Genomic DNA, 25,556 nt, shown 5'->3' on the forward strand with positions numbered 1-25,556 from the left:
ATACAATCCCTTGGGAAAACCCTCCCTTGGCAAGTTTTCCTCGGATTAGAAGGTCCAAAAACCATAGAAAATCCCTGCCTCAAAACCATCATACCAGTCATAACATGCTCATGGAAATCAATGGACACTATTGGGTACTAGTGTCCCACAACGGCCTTGCTCCTGAAGTGCTTTACCAACATATTGCTACATGTTCCAATTCCTTTTTGTTGTTGTTGCTAATTCTTGCAATCAATTTCAACCTCCCAATTGGGTATGTCATGCTTTCATGTACCAAGCACATAATTTCCATTAGAATCAAAACGAATTGAATTAAATTCAAAACATATCTCATTGATGGCCTGCCAATAAGGTACACTTGCAATCCTATTTAATTCTTGTTCACAACAATTCAAACTAGCATCTTTGACCAAATCATCATGTATAAACATATCTCATCTAATTAGTTCAAAATGAAACCATCATAATCAAAATCATAAATCACATATAACCATCATAAACCAAAATCATAGATCACATATAAGCATCATAAATCAGAGTCATAGATCACATGCATAATAAAATTGAAGTAAAATATTTATACTTATCCTTTAATCGATCCTTAGCTTCTACCTTTATATTTTCTCCTTTCTGTAAGAACACTGGATCGGTTGCCACACCTGACAAACACCCAGTGCCTTTTCTTATCTTCAATCACATACACATACACATAGTGTACATCACAACATGTACATCCACACAAGGCATACAACACCACACAATGCATGCACCTACACTTGACATACAACACATAAACCTACACCTAGCATACAACACAACACATACACCTACATCCAGTGTATGAAACAATATAATACATATACCTACACCTGATGTACAACACAATACATGCGTACACCTACACCAATTGTACAACACAATACATATATGTACACATAGTACAACACAACAAATACACATGTCACGATACCATGACTACACATTGCACATACATAGTACCGCATGCCTGCAACACAACATGTATGACATACACACAATACCACATGTACACCAGTACCATATGTACAACATGTACACATTACCACCTGTACATAGCACCACTTGCACAACATTTGCATAGCATCACATGTACATGGCACTACCTACACAATGTGTACATAATACCACATGTACACTGCACTACCTGTACAAAGTGTACACAATACCACATGTACATAGCACCACATGCACGACATGTACATGACACCACATGTACACAATGCCACATGCATGACATGTACACAAAACCACCTGCACACAACACCACATGTACACAACACCACATGCACACATCACCACATGTACAATCATGCACACAACACCATATGTACATAGCACCACATATACAACATGCACACAACATCATATGTACATAGCACCACAGTGCCACATGTACACTGCACCACATGTACAATGTGTACATAATACCACATGTACATAGCACCACATGCATGACATGTACACAACACCACATGTACATAGTGCCACATTCATGACATGCACACAGCACCACCTTCAGACAACACCACATGTACAACATGTAAACAACACCACAAGTACAATCATGCACACAACACCATATGTACATAGCACCACATGTACAACATGCACACAACACCATATGTACATACCACTACATATACAACATGCACATAGCACCATATGTGCACAACACTCCATGTCCAACATGTGCACAACACCATATGCACACAACACCGCATATCCATTATGCACACAATACAATATGTACACAGCACCACATATCCAACATGTATATAGAACCATCTATACCCAGCACTACATATGTAATATGAACACAAAACCATATATACAACAGGCACATAACACCATAGGTACAATCAGTAAATGTACAATATGCACAATATATACACAATAGTAGCATTGCACATCCAAAACCACACTCTCTACTAAGAAACCTTGCTTCCAGTGTCTCTCTGCCATCCATGCATATCCTAGCATGTCGATGATTACATTGTTTTCGTTTCGTTGATGTATCTCTTAGCATTACCTGTCCAAAAAATAGGCATAGTATAATCACATAACATCAATTAATATCCACATGATACTGACCTTATAGATATGAGATGGGCTACTCTTCCCACTTTATTCCTCATAAGACTAGGAACCTCTTCATGCCATTCACATGTATAAGCAATCATTCCTCCATGAGGATGATTCTTGACAACCCTATCAGACAATGACATAGATACATAAATACATACATATATATAATCATTAGCATAAAACAATCATGATCATGTCACACAACAACATACATACACTCATATATAAATACAAACATTAGTATAAAAAATCATGATCCCATCATAAAATAACATACATACATATATGTATACATATATAGACATCAACATAATCATGATCACAACATAATTACTAGATAGCATAAGGTCAAGGTTAATAGAATGCCCTTTATCCATGCACAACATTGAGAACAATAATTCCCAACATAGCCAAGGCATTTGATGCCTCAAATCCATTTACCTTACCTTTTTGGTTACCTTTCTCATGTTTTTACTACCACCATCCATTTACCACAATGGACCCAACTAGTCCAACCGATTGTCATACTCTTGTCTTCAACTACTTTTATACATGCACCAAACTTCATCTGAGTCTTACATTACCTATCAAGTTCCATTCAGGCCTTCCTGAGTTTCATTAAATTTCCTCCCCCAACCAATTCCCAAGAACCTCAAAACATAAAGGAAATAACAAGAAACAAACAAGAATAAAACCATGAAACGCCAATAGCAACACGACACCACAAACAAATTGGCAAGGCCTTGCACCATACTCAATCAAAACCCATAAATCAAACTCAACAAATCCCAAAATACCAAAAGAACAAGACTAGAAAAAAACACCATGACTCAATCCCCATGGTTTCTAGTGCCTCGAAGGTAAATTCAACCCAAGCCTTCTTCAAGATTTCATGGCAGACTCTTTTTCCAAGCAATCCCTGCATCATACTTCCATAAACACTTAATTGTCAGTGTATAAATAAACATAAAAATATACGAGTTATCTTACCTTGTTGTGCCAAGCACGTTGCCACATTTTACACCTACACATATCATATCTCAAGGACTCCAATTCCTTAATGAATCCAGCCATAGCTGAAAACCATCTTAATATATTTGTCAAATACATGTCTAGGGATATAACATATATCCACATAATATCAGACAAAATCTTTGTTAAGAATAATTCATGTATTCAAAGCATTCATTCATTTCGAACTGTGGTTTCCAAACATAGCCAAAGGAATTCTCACCCAATTCCTTTCTTTTACCTTTTCCTTGCTACAACTAAGTCTCACTATGTACTATCACATCACCCAACTGTTAGTTATATAAAAAATTCAACTATCACCTTGTCATGCCAATACCAAGCATGTTTCCCTGCAACTATTTACACATGTCAGCCATATGTTCCAAGGATCCAAACATCATGTCTATTAATTGAAATCTTTGCCAATAATAATAACCATGTCATAATCAAATAACAATCATTACTCATATTACTACAACTAGCACCTACTTACACTCAAGCGCATATCATTGGTCTCAGCACATATGTGTTAGTACAGCCGTCTTGAAACAAGACCATTTCTTCAAGAAATATTATAGATAAAAACACATATCATGTAACTAATTAAACATTCAAACAATAGATAAACAACATAATAGACAACATAATTAAACATTCAAGCACCAAGTAGACAACATAATTAAACTCATACCTTAATGTATCTCAAGGGAGGCTATCTTGTTTGCACAATAAATCTAGATTATCATGATATAACTTAACAACACATCAACTCAAACATAAATAAGGTCATGACATCCATAATAGTAACTAACTAACATGTTCACATCAGAAACTCATAAAAAATTAGCATTCATGCATAGCAATCACATATACACAGTCTAGATTAGTACAACGCACTATCACAAATAGGTTGACTCGTGCCTGAATATCATAACCCTAACCATCCGCATTGGTCAATACATATTAGCATGGTACACTATAACATCAACATCCTAAGTATAATTACCATAGCCATCATGCATATGACCACAATTCATATACCAGCAAGTTACTGCCATTCATGACTATCTGACACATGTGCATATGACTACACTAATCAACTAAAAATTATCATAGATGTAACCACAATAACAGAATGACAAGCATATAAGTAACCCTAATTATTATAAAAACCATTACCCACATACTTGCATGCCAAACATACAAACCTATATGATGATCTTCTCTTATACTGATGTCTAATGTTGCACTTCACTTTGATGATTAGCATCTCCTATATCTCAACCAACACATCAACATCATAACATACCAACAACATCATGATGACCTAAAATGCATATAATGACCTCATGGACAACAACCTTAACCATGAAAATGCATGCTAACAACCTATAGACACTGACATGCATAACAAATGAATAACCGACATGCACTCATGACAATCACATCCAATAACAATACCATCAACTTCCACATGGCAACACAACTGCAACCATGACCATCGCCATGTATACACAACAAGCACATAGCGCACAAACATAAAGAACACATATGCATCTAACATGTATGCATGATAAACACATTCTGCCCACATAGTCTAAGTGTTAAACCATGCTTTGATATCACTTTGTAACACCCTCCTCCCACATTTACACAAGTTAACCAGTACGCTAGGGTAAACATGTGACGAGAGGCTACTGTGATATAATTCAAATCCCCATGTAAAGTGAAGGAAGTGGGACCTATAAAATACAACCAATCTAACCTTCTACACAAACTACAAAACCTCCAGGGGCCAACTAACCTTTCCAGGTAACCAACCCCTGAGGCAACTTAACATTTTACTGACCTAGGACCTCAGTTTCTCCCATGACATTGGCATGCATGCGACTGGGACCCTCCATTCGTTCTCACAGCAAGGGTATGCAAGTGAATAGGGTCTTTTTCAACTAGTTCTGAGCTTGTGACCCTATATTTTGTGCCACTTTTTCAGGTCTAGGACTGAGGCCACTGCCCAGAAAGGGCATACAAGGAACTGGGGTCCTTTTTAGCTAGCTCTTAACCTGTGACCTCAAATTTTGTGCCAATTTTCTAGGGCTAGGACTCAAGCCACTACCTAGAACTTCATGAAACTTCCATAAATAAAAAGTAAAATCGAAACAATGATACAAATGAAGATACTTGAACAAAGATTTGACTCGACCCCTACTAGCCGTGATAGGGATTTCATCAAACATGTCATAAATATGCATTCTACAGGTCTGTTATGCTATACAACAACCCCCCCCCCCCCCCCCATTTCAAATTTTTAATCTTAGTATAAATATGCTAAATAAGAAATAGGTCCCCTTTAGGATATAAAAAAGCAATAAAACCTTTGAGTAAAATAGATTTTCCATACTTTTCATATAAAAGTTGCTTTATGAGTGTTTGGAATCGCTCATCGCAAATCACAATTCCTTAAGACCAATGAACATCCATTTGAAAAGTTGCAATGCAATCAAAGTCATCACAAATGCCTCATCGCAAAGTTTTAAATTGAAAAAACCATTTATAAAAATGTGATGTGATATAACTATCACATTTCACATATCATAAATTCTGAGGAATAAGTTAGGGATTTTTGTTGAAACCTTACGATGCGATATCGCAATCGCATCATACCTCATCGTGCCAATCCATAGGAAAATGTTGAAACGATTCCGATGAAACTTTGTGATGCAATGTGACTATCGCAATCGCATATCACATACCGCACTCCCAATAGAAATAAGTACCATATACTATGTGCACTCGCGATATAAAGCTAAACCAAGTATAAAGAAAAACATGATTTTCCAAGTTTAAAACCAACCCGCCAACTCTACATGCCAGCTCATTACTCATCGCAATTGCAACAATACAAGGAATTCTTTCGGACATAGCGCTTGTAACTCCTGATTTGTGATATGTGATGGCTCTACACGTATTAAAATAATACAATCGCTAATCACAAAAACGCAAAGTTGTGACACCTTTTCTAAAAGGATCATTGGAAAAATTGCAATGCGACATATATTAAGTTGGCCTTAAAGTTCACATTATGAGGATATGGTAATGCATTTAGAGGCAGTTATGGTTACAATCCTTTAAGGATTTCATCCTTTGTGACTATGTACTATCTTTTGATGCACATAACTGTTTTTAGTTTGTAATTAGTAGTATTAGCTCCTCTCAGAGTTTTTCACCTATCACGCTCCTCTTTCTCATTTTGCAGTGTAAATCCAAAATCACGCAGATAGTTAAGATGTCTAAGAGAACTTGAAAGGAAAAGGTTCCCCTTACAGTGGAAAAAGGACAAGGAAAATTACCGTCAATCTCAGATACCACCTGTCTAGGCTTTGGAAAGACCTCGTGGGAAGGCATATATACTTTGCTTGAAAATGAAGATCCAAAAGAGATAGAGGAAGAAGCAACAACTGATGGAACTGATAAATCAAAAAACACGCTCAATGATTTAGCCAGCTCTTTCCTCCATCGAATAGCAACTTGTGCAAAGATTTTACCATATAATTATATGGTAAGATGGGTAATTGAGATCATTAACATAACGAATAGAGATTCCTTCACAACTGATGGAAGGATGTTTGGATCCTTCAAACTAGGAGATGTAAAGAGAATGTATCACCTGCCAGATCCCCAGTGACACTACAACAAAGCATTCCTGGAAGCTTTCACCAAGGAGAATGACATTGAATCAAACCCTATCAAGCAATGGAGACATTTTCCTAATAAGCACAAACATGAATCATCTGGTATGTATTTCGTGGACTCCTTGGCATCTCCATATTGTTATGTTGCTAGTATGATGTGTAGACTCTTCAGAAGCCCTGATTCTGCTAGATTTTCTATTGAAATGGTTCCATCAATAAAATCCTTTGTCATGGACTGGGAAACTATCCTATCGGATAAAATAGCTAGTCAAATACTGGATTATAGAAAGAACAGATTTGTCACTACCCGAGTCGTGCCCCCATTCCATATGAGTGCTTACATAGTTGACACAATTTGTTTTAATTCTAACTTTCCCATACTAGGTTGGAAATGGACTATTCAGGACCCAACCCCCATTCATATTTACCATAAATAATTATGGAAGTCTAAATACGATAATCATTTATACAAGATTTGCCATGGTTTTATTTTACCCGTCCATCAAGCCATCTTTAATAAACCTACTCCTTGGTTGTCTGATGAGGCTAGCATTGATTTAACCTCAATTGACAGTTGGTTCAGGGAAGAGATGTTTACCTATGTTAGGGTTTTTGGCAGTATTACAAATCCTCATGTCCTTCCACTTTACATTCCAGATAAGCTTTTAGCTAGGGAGGTAGCCTACCAGATAGTAGAAAAAGGGATGACTAGAAATATTAAAGACTCCAAGAAGTAGTTGTGGCCTGCCTTTCCTCTTCGCTGCGGCACTTACTCATTACATGATTTTAAACATGCCGAGAAAGAAGCAAACAAGACAAAGGATCTAATTCTAGCCATTATCCCTAAAAGACAATATGACCTAAAGAAGGTTGCTTTCAATTTCACCACTCAAATGAAAATTAATAAATTCTTGCATGAGGAAGATGAGTTCGATGACTTGTTTGTTTCAGCAGAATTATTCTCAATAGTAACTCATTTGGAAAAATTCAAATTGAGTGCTAAGAAAATAGGCAAATTCATTGAATACAGGACACAGAGGTTACCAACAGTATCTTTGGATTTGTTAAGTAATACACCAATCATTCAGCAGGCAGAACACAATGGAGAGTAGGTAATTGAGAAGGTTTCTGAAGAAGTTGAGACAAGTGATAAGGCCAGTGAACAAATAAATACTGAAGTTCACATTGATCCCATATTGATTAAAAAGTGGGAGCAATTTGATCAACAGATCAAAAGTCAGAATGATCCTTGAGGCATTATCACATCTACGTCTCCTGAAACACAACGGCCCATTATTCCTAATATTGTGATTGAAGAGACAAGCAACAAAGAAATAGCTAGAAAAGAGATAGAAATAATCCCTGAAAATCCTTCTAGGGAGATTACATTGAATATCGAGGAGATTCCACCCTTGGATGTGTTTTACAGTCCAAAACACAGGGCTATAGTCAAGAAGAGGTAGAGGAAAATAGATCAAACATAATCCATAGCTCCTCAATCTGAATTTATGAATGTCATATGGAAATATTCTGAGGCCAATCCTTCTGAGGATTTGACTAAGTTATCTCAATTTGCGCATACACAGCTGCTACAATTGATAAGGAAACTGAAGTGAATCAATTGATCAAAGAAAAGGATCAAAAGATTAATCAGCTTGAAGAATAGTTGGCAGCAGAGCAGCAAAAGGTTAATCGGCTTGAGGAATAGTTAACAGTAGAGAAACAGAAGAATGAGTAGCTCGAAGAACAATTAAATCTAGAAAAGCATAAAATTGACCAGCAAGCCATTCAGAGACAACACCAGCTGTCTCAAGAGCTCGAGCAGCTTAAAATTATGCATCAGCAAGAGATTAAGTCTAAAGAAGAGCAAATCACATAGCTACAATTCTCCTTGGGACAATTCAAAGATTATCCCAAGGTTGAAGAGTTCAAAAAGGAAGCCTTAGAGGCAAATAAGGTTTTATCTCAATAGCTGAATCTACTCTGCTAGAAGATATATTTTATTGATCCATTATGCATCATAATGACATCACTGATTGACCAAGCAGTTAATACCAGGTTAGAATTTGAAGATGCAGATGATAAAGTCACAAATTTTCTCTCCTAGCAAAGCAAAGAAGATGGAAGAACTGCTAACTTACCTAAAATTGAAGAGTCTCATAAAGAGATATTATTTTCGGAATGGGAAACACAATTGATAAAAGTAGAAAGAGCTACCTCCAAGGCCAAGGCTATAATGAATAATGTTATTGAGTTGGTAAATGATAACTTATATGGTGCCAATTTAATTTCTAATTGTTCCCCAGGGAAACTTCTGAAGGCGAAAATTTTAGAGCAGCAATGGAAGAAAGATTTGGACACCAAGGAAGAGTGGATTAACATAATACAAGGTCTTAACTAGGACGCAAATTGGTCCTTTCTGGTCAAGCCGCACAGCCAACAGATGACTATCAAGTGCCTTATTTATGCCATTGATCGCATGATGCCCGAGCTCTCAGATGCCACATACGTAGGACAGTTACACTCCAGGATGAGTCATCCTCCATAGATCCAAAGCATGCTCTCAATTTTTTGGTTAAAGATGCAAGAAAAAGCCTAGATGCGATGAATCTCTTCAAAGCTTATTGCAATTTTGTTTTTGAAACAGAATCCCATATTTTGATAAAGGCAGTTCCAACAACCATTAGCAATTTTTATGGACAGTTTGTTTTTAATTTTACTATAAAGATCATTTCATGTCACTTTAGAAAGGGTCCTCAATTTGTATAAAACTAGACTTGAGAATTTTGCACTTCTACACTTCTTAATTTATTTTTTTATAAGTCATGGATCGAGGTTCATACTTTTTGTGAAAGAGCTTCATAAAGACTCACATTTTTGTATCTCCTTGGAGTTTCTAGAATAAGAACATTGAACTAGAGTGTTACTTGCATAAATGAGATTCAAATGCATTTGGTACTTCTACCACTGTTCTTTTGTCTTGTTTTATGTAATTAACATTCCATTGATTTACTATTGTTGATGTATTCACATGTTTTCAAACAACTCTGTATTATTTCACTTCTGAATGATTTAGAATTGTTATATTATATACATATGTCAACAATAAATATTAGTATGTTATGCGATATGTTCTCATACTACTTTGTTTAATTTCTTAAACAAAGTAATCATTACTTAAATGCATCTTTCTGTAGATAAGTACATAATCTATATTATTTTGTCTGCTAGGAATCATCAATAATCGCATTATTGTGAGATCACCCGGGTTATATAGATATATCTGTGTATTTTAGAGCTTAAATACTAAACCACCTATCATCTTTTTACATATGTAAAACACCCATTCATCAAATCATACTTTATGGGGAAACTAGTCCCATAATATCTAGTCGGAGCCACCATACCAAACAGATAAGGATCTGTACTAAGGTTCGGACCGGGTGGTTATCCCCCAACATTGGTGCTACGATTTTAGAGGCATTAAAGTTTTTGGTGCTAGAAGGAAGGCCATACTGTGAATGGCAAGTAAATCTAAATCTATAAGCCATTCCAAGAGTAATTCCCCCTCACCATCACCTCCAACTTCTCCTTCACATTCTAAATCCCCTATTCCTAACCGAGAAGTTCAAAAGAAAAATATAAAACCCACTGCTAAAATCCTAAACACACCATAAAACTCTTCTCCTTAACCTCTTGAAGTATAGTCTTTGATTCATAAACTCCAAGGGATCTCAATATCCAAATAATATTCTAAGTTATCCCAAGGTAGTGTTACTTCCCAATATATCCCATCGCAGCCGCTTACTAGGGCAAAGAGTGAAAAGATTGGAATTCCACTAGTTGAATTCCCTTTACCAAGTCGAAAAAGGGCTAGAAAGACACCATCAGAATCTCACAGTGAGACTTTGTCCTCCTCATTGTCCATTCCCTCCATACCATTACAAGGTCATTAATCTATTTCCCAACTTCAGATCATAGTCCAAACAGGTATAGGAACTTCAACATCCTCTACCCAATCACTTTCAACTCCTTCGTCACCCTCTTCTACTATTAGCTCAAAAATGGCACATAATAAACGTCAACCAAGGCCATGGACCGACCTAGGAGCTGTCAGAATTCGTACACCTTTGACTTAATTTCCAGCACATCCTGAAAAATGGCTACCTAAATTTAATCCTGACAATGGCCTGTTAGCAGAAGAACACATAAACAATTTCATGTTATCAATTAACTTGAATGGAGTAACGGAAGAAGATGTTGTTGTTAGACTATTTCCATACACTCTACAAGGAGCAGTAGGATCATGGTACTTTTCGTTACCACCAAGTTCTATCAATAGTTGGGATGCTTTCCAAGAGAAATTTCTAACTAAGTTTGGAGATGATAGGTCTACAACAACTTTTATTAATGACCTCTCCAACCTAAAAGCCAAATCAAAAGAGCCCATTAAGGACTTCAACTCACACTTCAATAAGTTGTTGAATAAAATACCTACGACATCCAAACCTAGTGAAGAGGTCCAAAATGAATGGTACATTTATTCTCTTCCTTCAAACATAGCCATCTTCGTTGATAGGGCTGCCAAACCAACATTAGCAAAAAATATGAAGGAAGCAATAACTGTTGAAAAATGCATCCTTACTTTGGAAAATAAAAATGCTCTAGAAGAAAGGAAATCCAAGAAAGTTACCTTTAAAGATGATTCAAAGAAGAAGGCAACCAAGGATCCATATGATATGGAAGGCTTACAAAAAGTTCTTAAAACTATGTCTAATGAAATGGTTGAAATAAAAAAGCAAGTAGTTGAAACTTCTATGAAAAGACCATTTAGGAACTTTAAAAGAAATCAGCCTATTGATCCCAAACCACCCAATGCTATATCTAATGCAAAATCTGACCTAGATGATGATGAAGAAGAAGATACAGTTTTATCAGCTGAAGAAATAGAAGAAGATGAAACAGTTGAATGTCATGGAATGTGGGACTTTATCTTACCCAACTCTGATAATGAAAGTGAACAGGAAACTAATTCCAATAAATACCAGAAGTAAAAGTATAGTAGAGCCTAGTCAATCAAATCAAAAGAAGAAAAACTCAAATCATGTTACTAAAGAGAAATTTCCCACAAATAAAGCTCTAGTTGTATCTCCCCACAATCAACCATCATCCTCCAACCCTCCCTCATCATCTAAAATGCTAGTAATTTCATATTCCATGAATTATAACATCGTGGAAGATATGAAGAAGACTCGAGCAAATATTTATCTGTATGAACTTACCAAGCTCAAACATCAACAAAAATTTCTACTTAAAGAATTAAATGCAGTACCTTCTTCTCCTCTTCCAACTAGTGTATTATCAAAGGCTGCTAGAGGATCAGGTAAGCCACCATCTGATAAGGTAGATGCTACCGATGCCATTTTGATTGGGGATAGGTCAAATTCTCATACTCCTCCTTTTCTCTTGACTTTTGAGATCTATAACAAAAATTCGCATAATTGTTTGATTGATTCAGGGGCTTCATTAAATATAATTCCAACATCATTTTGCTCCAAATTAAATATTGAACCTCAAAAATCTACAGTTCATATTGTTCAATTAGATCGAACTAACGTTCAACTTTTAGGAGAAAAAAATTCAGTTACTATTAGATTATCTACTGATCCCAAGGTTGTCCAAAGAATTGATATATTAATTGCTGACATCCCTGAGTTTTATGGTTTGACCCTTAGCAGAGATTGGTATGAAAAACTTCATGGTTATATTTCAACTGATTGGTCTCACATGTGTCTTCCCTATAATTGGAAACCAAATCAAATCAGAATTGATCGTGAAAAACATTTGACTCACACAGTAACTGATTTTGAAGAAGAAAATCAACTTATAGCCTTCAATAATAACATTCTTGGAAACTATTTGGTTGAATCATTTTTTGAGAATTTCAATGCTCAGCAATCCCTGTTTCCTGTTAATAGTGTGATATCACAAGTCGAAAATTTCTCCAGTACCGATACTTCTAAGTGTGTTAGTGTTGCAGATGAACTTGTAGATAAACCTGTAAATAAGCCTTTATTTTGGTCTTTGTATTTTGATGGATCTAAATCTAATGATGATGCAGGAGCAGGATGTATTTTATTTAGTCCTGAAGAAGAAAAAATGATGCTATCATGTAGATTAGAATTTGAATGTACCAACAATACTGCAGAATATGAAGGTCTCTATAAAGCAATAGGCCTGAATATAAAGCAATAGGCCTGAATAACCAATATCTGAAAGTATTTGGTGATTCTGAAATTGTCATTAAACAAGTGAGAAATACTATCCATTGTCTTTTGGGGCATCTGAAACATTATCAATCACTTGTTCAAGATCTCATAACTCATTTTCTGGAATTTGACATTTCTCCTATTCCTAGATCACAGAATGCAGCGCAGATCTTCTGGCTAATGTTGCTTCTAAACTCCTTCCATCCGAAGATTATAGTCCAGATAGATTTTCTATTGAATTAATTTTTTTACCATTTGTCCCAGATAATGTTACCAATTGGTGTGTGTTCAATCATGATGAGTATATATTAAATTTCTTCACATCTGAATGATCTTATGACGAACAAATTATCAATGAAAGCGATCATGATCTTCAATTAAAGCAGAGACTCAATGAAAATCATGTTCCTAAATCTATGGTCAAGCTAGAAGATCTTTATGATATTAAGGATAGATTCAAAAAGGTCACTAATGCAAAACTTCAAAGTTCAAATTTAAAGTTTGAATTAGTAAATCTTGGCATTGATGCTAAACCACAAAATGTCAATCTTGGACTCGGACTTTCATCGCCTGAAAGATTTGCTTTCATCAATTTATTGAAGAAATACAAAAAAAAAAATCTTGGAATTATGAAGATCTGAAAACTTATGATACCACTATCATGCAACACACAATTCCAATGATTTCTGATGAGAAACCTGTACAACAAAAACTAAGGAAAATTCACCCAAATCTTGAAAGTCAAATCAAAGCAGAGTTGAATAAACTCCTTAAAGCCAAAATAATCTTTCCTGTCAGACATTCTAAATGTTGGAATTATGACACAGGTTTGGTACTATGACACAAGTGCTGTCCTTGATGAAAACTCACTCAGATGGAAAATCACAGTTCAAGCTCTCAGAATGAAAGAAAAAGAGACATACGCAATTTCCTCTTAACCAAGTTGCGTATACACACGGGTTCATCAATCAAAAGGCTAGTATGTGTATACACGCACTTTCATGCACAGAAAAGCGCATACATATGGGAAAACACATTCTTAGTCCATGGTATTTGGTCCTTGGTATTTGGACCTATGGTTGTAGACCATGGTATTGCATCCAAAGTGTTGAACCCAGGTATTGGGTCCCAAGTATTGGTTCTAAGTGGTTTTGGACCGTGGTATTGAGTAAGGTCTAAGACTATAAAAGGGAAAGGAGATCATTAGGCAAAGGCATTGACTCAAGCATTGAATATCTGATGAAGAGCAAGATCTAGAATACTGGTCATTGGGTAATGGTGCATAGCTGGATCTGAATCAAGGAGGAACCTAAGTGCTAGAAGAAGGATAAGTTCTATTGATGGGTCAAGATCTTAAGGCATGAATAGTAGTATCTTTGTGTTATTTTGATCTGTTATATTTGGCACATGACTTGATCTATAAATCTGATAATCTGGGTTTAACTATTGCCTAAATAAGTGAAAAGGGTAAATTATCTTTTATAGATCTGTACGCAGGTTCGGCACAGTAGAGGCGCGTATACACGTAGGTTAATTAATTCAAAAACAGCGTATACGCAGGTTGGCCTTAATACATCAGCGTATGCACGCAGGTTCTACATATTGAAGTAGCGTACGTCTCATGAAATATGTTTTAGCTACTTATGTTCATTCTTGCAGTGTTTTGGGTTCATGATTGGTTCTAGCTACTGTTACTATGTTCTGGTTACAGCTTTGTGAGAAGTGATTGGTTGATTCAGTACTGGTTTGTACAAAGAAGATTGGTTGATGTAGATATACTTGATGTTTGATTTATGTTATTCATGGATCCAGTCTGAAAAGTTATGAAATGTGGTCCCTAGAAGAAAAGAGAAGGTTGTAGCCTTCTATAGTTAGCACCTACGTATTAGTACCTCAGTTAGTACAAGAGCTAAGGGGGTTGTAGCTCCCTTCTAGGAGAAGCTGGAGAATGAGAGAAGGTTGTAGCCTTCTGCAGGTAGCAGCCTATGTACTGGTATAAGGCTGCACCAGTACAGAAACATTGTAAAAGGAAGTTTCTAATTAAAAGAAGATAGAGACGAGTTGCAGTAGGTGGTTTTCACCCACATTGGGTTTCCACCTTATATCTTTTGTTCTTATGTGTGACTGCCTGTTCTGTTTACTATTCCTGGTTACTGTTTATATGGTTTGATGCATAGATTAATGATCAACATCTGAAGAATAATTTAAATTACAAGTCTGCTAGTTATATGCTAGTTTCCTTAACTACAGTTGCGTACATACGCGGTTTTTACTAACTGAAGTAGCGTATACAAATCTGATTGTAAAATGAAAAATAATTGACCTGATAATACTGATTCACCCCCCCCTCTCAGTATTATTTCCAACAATTGGAATCAGAGTAGGTCCTTCAGAAGAAGCTTGATCACTTGAAGGAAGATCTATCATCATGAGCAACTATGAAAAGGAGGCATCTATCAGGCCACCAATCTTTGATGGAAGAAACTTCATCTATTGGAAGGTAAGAATCACAGCCTATCTTCAATCTCTTGGTACAGAAGTTTGGGATATCGTGGAAACAGGATACACATTTCCATCAGCAACTCCTACAGATACGGCTGGTAAGAAGCAGTATGAAACAAATGCAAAGGTTGTCAATACTCTATTAGGGAGTTTATCTCAATCAGAATTCGTCAAGGTTATGCAGCTCAAAACCGCAAAATAAATATGGGACAAGATCGTTCTGAGCTATGAAGGAGATGATCAAGTAAAACGTGCAAAACTACAAACTCTCAGAATTCAATATGAAAATCTCAGAATGCACAATGATGAAAGTGTGGCTAATTATTTCTTACGTATAGATGAGATTGTTAATTGTATGAAAAACTTGGGTGAAGAGATAAATAAGTTACTTTGGTTGAAAAGGTTCTAAGATCTTTGTCTTCTAAGTTTGAATCAAAAGTTTCTGCCATAGAAGAAAAACAGAATCTACAAAGCATTACCATGTCACAGCTGCACAGAATCCTAAATGCTTTTGAAATGAGAAAAGGGGGACCATCAGACATGAGAGAATCTGCATTCAAAGCCTCAGGAAAAGGAGAATACAATGAGTCAGGACATATGTCAGAAGGAGAGGAAGAATCAAACTTTGTCAAGAACCTTCAACGGGGTTCTGGAAGATTCAGAGGTAAGCTACCTTTTAAATGCTTTGCTTGTGGAAGAGTCAATCACTATGCAGCCAAATGTCCTCATAAAGATAAGTTTGACAAAGGTAAGGAACCAGTTAGATGGAATAGAAAACAAAATGTAAGTAAGAAGAGCTATTATACACATGAAGACAATGATGGATTTTCAAATAGTGATGAAGATGAACAATGTAATGATTATAGACTTTTGATGGCTTTTGAATATGATGATTTCTTGGATGCTATAGATGAAGAAGGTCTTTATGAAGAAATTTCTAAACTCAAAGTTTGTTTAGAAGAAAAGAATATGATTATAGGTACTCTGACATTCCAACTTGCTGAAAGGGAAAAACACAATGAAAAGTTAGAATGTGAAATTGTGGGACTTAGAAAAGATATTGAGAAAGCAAAAGCTCTTAATCTTAGATTTGCTAAAGGATCTGAAACTTTAGATGAGATTATCAAAGTGCAGCATTCTCCTCTAATCAAGACAGGTCTTGGATATACTGAAGAAGCATCTCAAGCACAGAAGTCATCCACCTCCAAAAGTTATCTTGATGCAGCAAGGAGAAGTGAACAGGTCGATAATTGACAGCAAAGGCATAATGAAGATCACCAGGTAAATCAGGGACAATTTACTTCAAGAATGAACAAAGATCACCAAGTAAATTGGGGGCAATCTACTTCAAGGATGAATAGAAGCTACAACCAACTGCAGGTAAATCATTCTCAATTTTCCTCAAGAATGGATGTCAATAGAAACTACAATCATTTGGTCGGTAGGTTTGATAATCGTAGGAATTTCTTCAATGGCCAATGTTTCTCTTAATCATAACTTTGGACAGAACACTGCTCAATGTGTTGCCTACAAGACCATCATGACTAGAGAAGCTCAAAAACAAAGGAGTATGGCTGGGATCATGAAAAGGACCTACAATAACTTTTTAGCTCTTGAAAATGAAATAGAATGTTCTATTTGTAACAACTTCGGTCGTGAAGATTCTGAATGCAAGAGTAGGTTTCGGAAAACAACTCAGAAGGAGCAAGCTTCATTGAGTCCCAAAACATGGAGAAAGAAAGAACCGCAACCAGAAAGATGTGGTATAGCCTTATATGTAGAAGGATAGGAAAATCAGTGGTACATCGATAGTGGATGCTCGAAACATATGATAGGTGATAAAGAAAAACTTCAGGCATATAGTGCCTTAGAAAAGGAAAGGAAGGTCTCATTTGGAAATGACACCCCTGCACTCATAAAAGGTTAAGGTTCTGTTCTTTTGAAAGAAAAGGTCAAAGTTGGAAATGTTATGTATGTTGATGGCTTAAAGCATAACCTATTGAGTGTCAGTCAAATGTGTGATCAAGGAAATGAGGTAATATTTCGATCAAATGGATGTATTGTTCATGAGCTTGATACAGGAGAAACAGTGATCAAGGGCATAAGAAATCCAAATAATTTATACATACTCAAGGGAGGACAACAACAATGCTATCTAAGAAAGAATGATGAACACTAGCTATGGCACAGAAGATTGGGGCATCTAAGCTTCTCACAGATAAGGAAAGCATGCAAATATCAAGCGGTTCGTGATCTCCCTGACATCAGAATTCCAAACAATACAATATGAAAATCATGTCAGTTTGGCAAGCAAACCAAAACTAATTTCCCTGAGAAGGAAGGATCAGCTAGTAAGCCACTTGAACTTGTCCATACTGATGTATGTGGTCCATCTAGGAAAAGGTCACCTCAAGGAGAAGAATACTTCATATTTTTCACTGACGACTTTTCCAGGATGTGTTGGATAGGACTTTTGAAGCATAAAGACGAAGCTTTTGAAAATTTTAAAGCATTCAAAGCCTTGGTTGAAAATGAATCAGATCGCAGAATCAAATGCCTCAGGTCCGATCGAGGAGGGGAATTTACCTCGGATGAATTTTTTGATTTTTGTGAAGAACATGGAATAAGAAGGGAATTCTCTACTGCAAGGACTCCTCAACAAAATGGAGTAGTGGAAAGGATGAACAGAATGGTTCAACAAATGGCTCGTGCTATACTTGATGAATCTGGAACTCCTGCAACCTTCTGGGGGGAAGCTTCATTTGTTGCAATTACTATTCTCAACAAGACAAACGTCCAAGTGAACAACACTCAAACTCCTCATGAACTTTGGTATGGTAAGACTCCCACGGTAAAATACTTCAAAATTTTTGGAAGCAAATGTTACATCAAAAGGACTGATGAAAACCTTGGCAAGTTTGAACCTAGAGCAGATGAAGGCATTCTCCTTGGTTACTCTCCCCACAGCAAAGGATATAAGTGTTACAATAAAAGACTTGGAAAAATTGTTGAAAGTATTGATGTAGTGGTTGATGAAGAAGGAAACATTCCTAGGCAGGTAAAATCCAAAGATTTCGAAGATGATGAGGACTATCCTTCAACATCAAATCAGACTTATGATGAAGAAGAAACCCATGAGGCACCAGAAGAACAGATAAGGATAGAAGAAAAGACTCCATCCAGGTACGTTCAGAAGAATCATCCAGAAACTCAAATTTTGGGGCAGAAAGAGGCAGGTGTACAAACAAGAAGAACTATCTTAGAAGCTTCAAGCTATCTAGCATTGCTTTCCTCCACTGAACCACGAAATGTAAGTGAAGCATGTAAAGATGAATGCTGGGTCAAGGCCATGAATGAAGAACTTGAGCAGATTGAAAAGAATAACACTTGGGAGTTGGTCCCTAAACCAAATGATAACAATGTCATAGGGACAAAATGGATATTCAAAAACAAGCTAAATGAAAATGGAGATGTTATTAGAAATAAGGCCAGACTTGTTTGTAAAGGGTATGCTCAACAAGAAGGCATAGACTTTGAAGAAACTTTTGTACCGGTTGCTAGACTTGAGGCCATAAGAATGTTCCTTGCTCTTTCCAGCTTTTAGAAGTTCAAAATATTTCAAATGGATGTGAAATCTACCTTTTTAAATGGAGACTTAGAAGAAGAAGTGTATATTGAGCAACCAGATGGATTCATCCTTGGAAATGATCCAAAACTTGTATGCAGACTTAAGAAGGCACTCTATGGTCTTAAACAGGCTCTAAGGGCTTGGTATTATTGTCTAGACAAATACCTCCATCAACAAGGTTTTTCAAAAGGATCAGTAGATAGCAATCTATATATAAAAATTGATAATGATAAATTGCTAATACTTGTTGTGTATGTTGATGATATCATCTTTGGTAGCAATGAAGAACCCATGAGTCAAAACTTTGCCTTGGTGATGCAGAAAGAATTCGAAATGTCCTTGCTTGGTGAGCTGACATACTTTCTTGGTTTACAAGTCCAACAAAATAAAGACAGTATCTTTTTATCACAAACCAGGTACCTTAAGCAGATCTTGAAGAAATATGGCATGGAAGATTCAAAACTAGTATGTACCCCTATGGTAACAGGATGCAGCCTTAGCGCAAATGATGAATCAGCAGCAGTACATCAACCAACCTATAGATCCATGATTGGTAGTCTACTCTATCTGATAGGTACCCGACCAGACATCATGCATGTAGTGGGAATAGTTGGAAGATTCTAGGCAAATCCAAAGGAAGCACACCTTCAGGAAGTTAAGAGGATTTTCAAATATCTTCAAGGAACACAAAACTATGGCTTATGGTATCGTAGAGATACAGATCTCACACTTCATGCATATACAGATGCAAATTGGGCAGGAAGCATGGATGACAGAAAAAGCACTAGTGGTGGTGCATTCTTTATGGGTTCCAGATTAGTATCTTGGTTCAGCAAGAAACAAAGTTCTATTGCTTTATTTATAGCTGAAGCAGAATATGTGGCTGCTACATCTTGCTGCACACAACTTCTTTGGATGATGCAAACTTTGCAAGACTTTCAAATCACTTGTACTCCACCTATCTCCATTTTATGTGATAATACAAGTGCAATCAGTATTTCCAAGAATCTTGTCATGCATTCAAAGACCAAGAACATACCTATCAAATATCATTTTCTCCGGTAACAAGTGCTTGAACAAAAGGTCAAATTGGAGTATGTTCCCTCCAAGGAATAGGTTGTTGATATACTCACCAAACCACTGCCCAGGGAGACATTTGAATACCTCAGGCAGAAGCTGGGAGTAGTTGATGCATCATCTTGCTGTTGAAAATTATCTGTTTCAGAGAAAAGTGGTTGTACGAGAGTTTTATGAGGATCATCTGCGTATATATGTCGGTTTTTGTGGATATAGTTGTGTATATGTTGGTTTGAAGGAAATTAGTGGGCCAGACTCAGGATGAAAAGAGTCTGATATGGGTCTAACAGAGACCATCTGGCACAAGTTCAGGGGGAGCATATACTTCTAATAATGCATTGTTGGCATTATCTTAGAAGATCTTGGTTCAATTTCATAGTTGTTTTTGGTTTCAGTTGGAACAGGTGATGAGGAAGAACATGGTTGTTGCTCTGAATGATGAATAACAGATGTTGCTAATGATAGTTTTTTATGACTATCATATTCTTGTGGTAGATATTCTATGTATTTCTTTTCTTTTCAAGGTCATGTAACGGCCTACTTTGGTTTCCCCACTATGCCTGGGTTGGATGATGTAATGTTCTTGTTTTATCTTGTGTAAACTTTTGGTGTATCCCCACTTGGTTGGGTGGATGAGTCAATATAGGTATATCCCCACTTGGTTGGGAGATGGGTGTATGTATGAGGCTTTGGTGATAGGAAGGTCATTTATAAAGTCATGTATCTTCTTGTAGAACATATTCTTGCAAACCTTGCCTACAGTTAGGGGGAGCATGGATAGCACAGGAAAGCAGAGATTTCAGCGTGTATTCAAGGGGAGTAGAACCCTTTGCCCTTGATGTCAGAGGGGGAGAATGAATTTGAGTGACTTGGGGTTGCCATCAAGTCCAAAGGGGGAGATTGTTGGCATTATGACACAGGTTTGGCACTATGACACAGGTGTTGTCCTTGATGGAAACTCACTCAGATGGCAGATCACAGTTCGGACTCTCAAAATGAAAGATAAAGAGACATACACAGTTTCCTCTTAACCAAGCCGCATATTCATGCAGGTTCATTGATTAAAAGGCGTGTATGCGTATACACGCACTTTCATGCACAGAAAAGCGTGTACATGTGGGAAAACTCATTTTTAGTCCATGGTATTTGGTCCTCGATATTTGGACCTATGATTGTAGACCATGGTATTGCATCCAAAGTGTTGAACCCAAGTATTGGGTCCCAAGTATTGGTTCTAAGTGGTTTTGGACCGTGGTATTGAGTAAGGCCTAAGACTATAAAAGGGAAAGGAGATCATTAGGCAAAGGCATTGACTCAAGCATTGAATATCTGATGAAGAGCAAGATATAGAATACTGGTCATTGGGTAATGGTGCATAGCTGGATCTGAATCAAGGAGGAACCTAAGTGCTAGAAGAAGGATAAGTTCTATTGATGGGTCAAGATCTTAAGGCGTGAATAGTAGTATCTTTGTGTTATTTTGATCTGTTATATTTGGCGCATGACTTGATCTATAAATCTGATAATCTGGGTTTAACTGTTGTCTGAATAAGTGAAAAGGGTAAATTATCTTTTATAGATCTGTACATAGGTTCGGTACAATAGAGGCGTGTATACATGCAGGTTAATTAATTCAAAAATAGCGTATACATAGTTTGGCCTTAATACATCAGCGTATGCACACAGGTTCTGCATATTGAAGTAGCGTACGTCTCATGAAATATGTTTTAGCTACTTCTGTTCATTGTTGTAGTGTTCTAGGTTTAGGATTGGTTCTAGTTACTGTCAATGTATTCTGGTTACAGCTTTCTGAGAAGTGATTGGTTGATTCAGTGCTGGTTTGTACAAAGAAGATTGGTTGATGCAAATATACTTGATGTTTGATTTATGTTATTCATGGATCCAGTCTGAAAATTTATGAAACATGGTCCCTAGAAGAAAAGAGAAGGTTGTAGCCTTCTGTAGGTCAGCACCTATGTACTAGTACCTCAACTAGTACAAGAGCTAAGGGGGTTGTAGCTCCCTTCTAAGAGAAGCTAGAGAACTAGAGAAGGTTGTAGCCTTCTCTAGGTAGCAGCCTGCGCACTAGTATAAGACTACACCAATACATAAACATTGCAAAAAGAAGTTTCTAATTAAAAGAAGATAGAGACGAGTTGCAGCAGGTGGTTTTCACCCACATTGGGTTTCCACCTTAGATATTGTGTTCTTATGTGTGACTGCCTGTTCTGTTTACTGTTCCTGGTTACTCTTTATATGGTTTGATGCACAGATTAATGATCAACATCTGAAGAATAACTTAAATTACAAGTTTGTTGGTTATACAATAGTTTCCTTAACTGTGGTTGCGTACATACACGGTTTTTACTAACTGAAGTAGCGTATACAAATCTGATTGTAAAATGAAAAATAATTGACCTGATAATACTTATTCACCCCCCCTCTCAGTATTATTTCCAACACTAAATGGGTCTCAAATTTAGTACCTGTGAGGAAAAATAATGGTGATATTAGGATTTGCATAGATTTTAGAAATCTCAACAAAGCATGTCAGAAAGATAATTTCCCATTACCAACAATGGAGCAGATACTTCAATCAGTAGTAAGCTCAGAGTTAATGTCTTTTCTTGATGGTTTTTCAGGATATAATCAGATCTTGGTACATCCAGATGATAGATTAAAGACGACATTCAGAACCAAATGGGGAACATATGCTTATCAGAAAATGCCTTTTGGTTTGATAAATGCTAGAGCTACTTTCCAAAGAGCTATGGACATAGCTTTTAAAGGTTTGATCAATAGTACGGTCATTGTTTACTTAGATGATAAAATTGTCTATTCTAAGAAAAAGGGCAATCATCTACATGATTTAAAGCAGATCTTTGAAGGTTGAAAAAATCATGGGATTTCCTCAAATCCCAAGAAATCATTCTTTGCTCTTGATGAAGGTAAAATTTTAGGGTTTATTGTATCCAAAAATGGCATATACATTGATCCTGACAAGATAAAAGAAATTTCTGATATCCCTTTGCCACATAATAAGAAGTCTATGCAATCATTCTTGGGATAGATAAATTTTGTAAAAAGGTTTGTTCCTGATTTTTCTCATATTGTTTTACCCTTGAAATCCATGATTAAGAAAAATTCAGTCTTCAAATGGGGACATAACAAAAAATATCCTTTTGCCTCGATCAAACAAGTGATCATCAATGCTCCTGCATTAAGTACTCCGATTTTTTCTAGTCATTTTATTTTGTATACTTTGGCCATTGAAACATCTTATGCTACTGTTTTAACACAAATCAACGATCAACAAGTAGAAGCACCAATATCATTCTTTAGTTCTAATTTGCAGGGTGCTGAGCTTAATTATTCCGAAGTTGAAAAACAAGCATTCGCTGTGTTTAAGTCTGTTAAACATTTTAGACCATTCCTCCTAAAAACACACACTAAAGTAATAGTCCCATTCCCTGTAGTGAGACAATTGCTAGTTCAAAGAGAAGTAGGAGAGAAAAGAGCTAACTGGGTAACAACCTTACAAGAGTATGATATTGATATTAAACCAGCGAAAATTGTTAGAGGGCAAGGTTTTTGCAGGTTATTGGCAGGAGCTTCCAATATACCAGATCATGAAGATTCAGATAGTACTGCACAAGTAAACGAGATAAGTATCATTGATTCTGAATCTCAATATGTTGATCTGATCTTTTACTTAAAAAATGGATATGCTCCCCCTGAATTCAGCTACAAAAACAAATGTGCCTTAAGGTTAAAATCCAAACACTATGAAATCATTGATGATGTGTTATTCAGAAGAAATTATGATTATGTTCTATTAAGATGCCTTGAAAAATCTGAAGCGCAGAAGGTTTTGCAGGAATTACATGATGGCCTAGTAGGTGGACATTTTGGAGGAGACACTACAACCCACAAAATACTACATGTTGGGTATTATTGGTTGACTTTGTTCAAAGATGCCCATGAATGCATGAGGAAATGTAAGATATGCCAAACTACTAGCGGGAGACAAAGGAAACCAACTTTTCCTTTACAACCAGTTAACATTGAGCAACCATTTGAACAGTGGGGACTTGATATTATAGGAGAGATTGTTCCACATTATTCCAAGCAACAAAATACATCCTCACAGCCATGGACTACTTCACAAAGTGGGTAGAAGAAATTCCACTAAAGGTAGCCAATTCTGATGCGATTATTGAATTTATTGATCAGTTCATCATTACAAGGTTTGGTTTACCTAACGCGCTTATCTTTGACAATGCATCTTATTTTTATGGAAATAATATAGTTGAATTTTCTCTTAAGAGAGGTTTTAAGTTAAAATACTCTGCAAATTACTATCCTCAAGGAAATGGCTTAGTAGAGTCAACTAACAAAAATCTCATCAGGATTATTAAAAGAACTGTTGATCAAAACCAAAAGAATTGGCATAAATCTTTAATATTTGCATTATGGGAAAATCATATAACTCAAAATGCCTCAATAGGTACTTCTCCTTTTAACTTATTGTATGGGAAAGAAGTTGTAATTCCACCAAATTTAGCCCTCCCATCTCTAGCCCTAGTACAATTCATTGAAGAAACTCCTTCTTCCTCTATTCAATTAAGGTTGGATCAAATTCTTAAATTGGATGAGGACAAGGAAAAGGCCAAAATTACTCATGCTAAACATCAACAAGTCATTAAATCTTCTTTTGATGCAAGTTCATCTGGCTCAAAAATGTTACAAATTGGTGATCTTGTTTTGAAATGGGACAAATCACATGACGACAAAGGTAAGCATACCAAATTTCAGAAGATGTGGCTTGGACCATTTCAGATCATTGAAAATATAGGCTCATCAACGTTTCTACTAGAAGACCTATCAGGAAAGAGAGATTCTCTTCCTATGAATGGGCTTATCTTAAAGAAATTATTTTCCTAAGGAGGTAACCCCTTCTTACCTGTACATATTCTTTATGAAAATTGTGGTTTCTTTTAGAAATAAGGTTGTAAATAGTCTACCATTGGCTTTCTACTATTGAAAATCTCTTTGAAAGAATATTGTGACTACTTGCTTTTAAAAAATAGAAACTTTTAAGGAAATGATTACAGTTTTGGAAATTAGATAAAAAACAGAAAACTCTGAAATCCTCTTTAAATTTGTGAAATATTTCAAACCTTGAAAACACAGTAAATCATTTTGAGTTTTATTAGTCAAGAAAGGTTATTTATAAAAAAGTAAAGACTTTCTC

This window comes from Pinus tabuliformis, chromosome 3_2, assembly GCF_031772625.1.
Source record: "Pinus tabuliformis cultivar Carrire ecotype Pingquan chromosome 3_2, CPIR1, whole genome shotgun sequence".
Lineage (NCBI taxonomy): Eukaryota > Viridiplantae > Streptophyta > Pinopsida > Pinales > Pinaceae > Pinus > Pinus tabuliformis.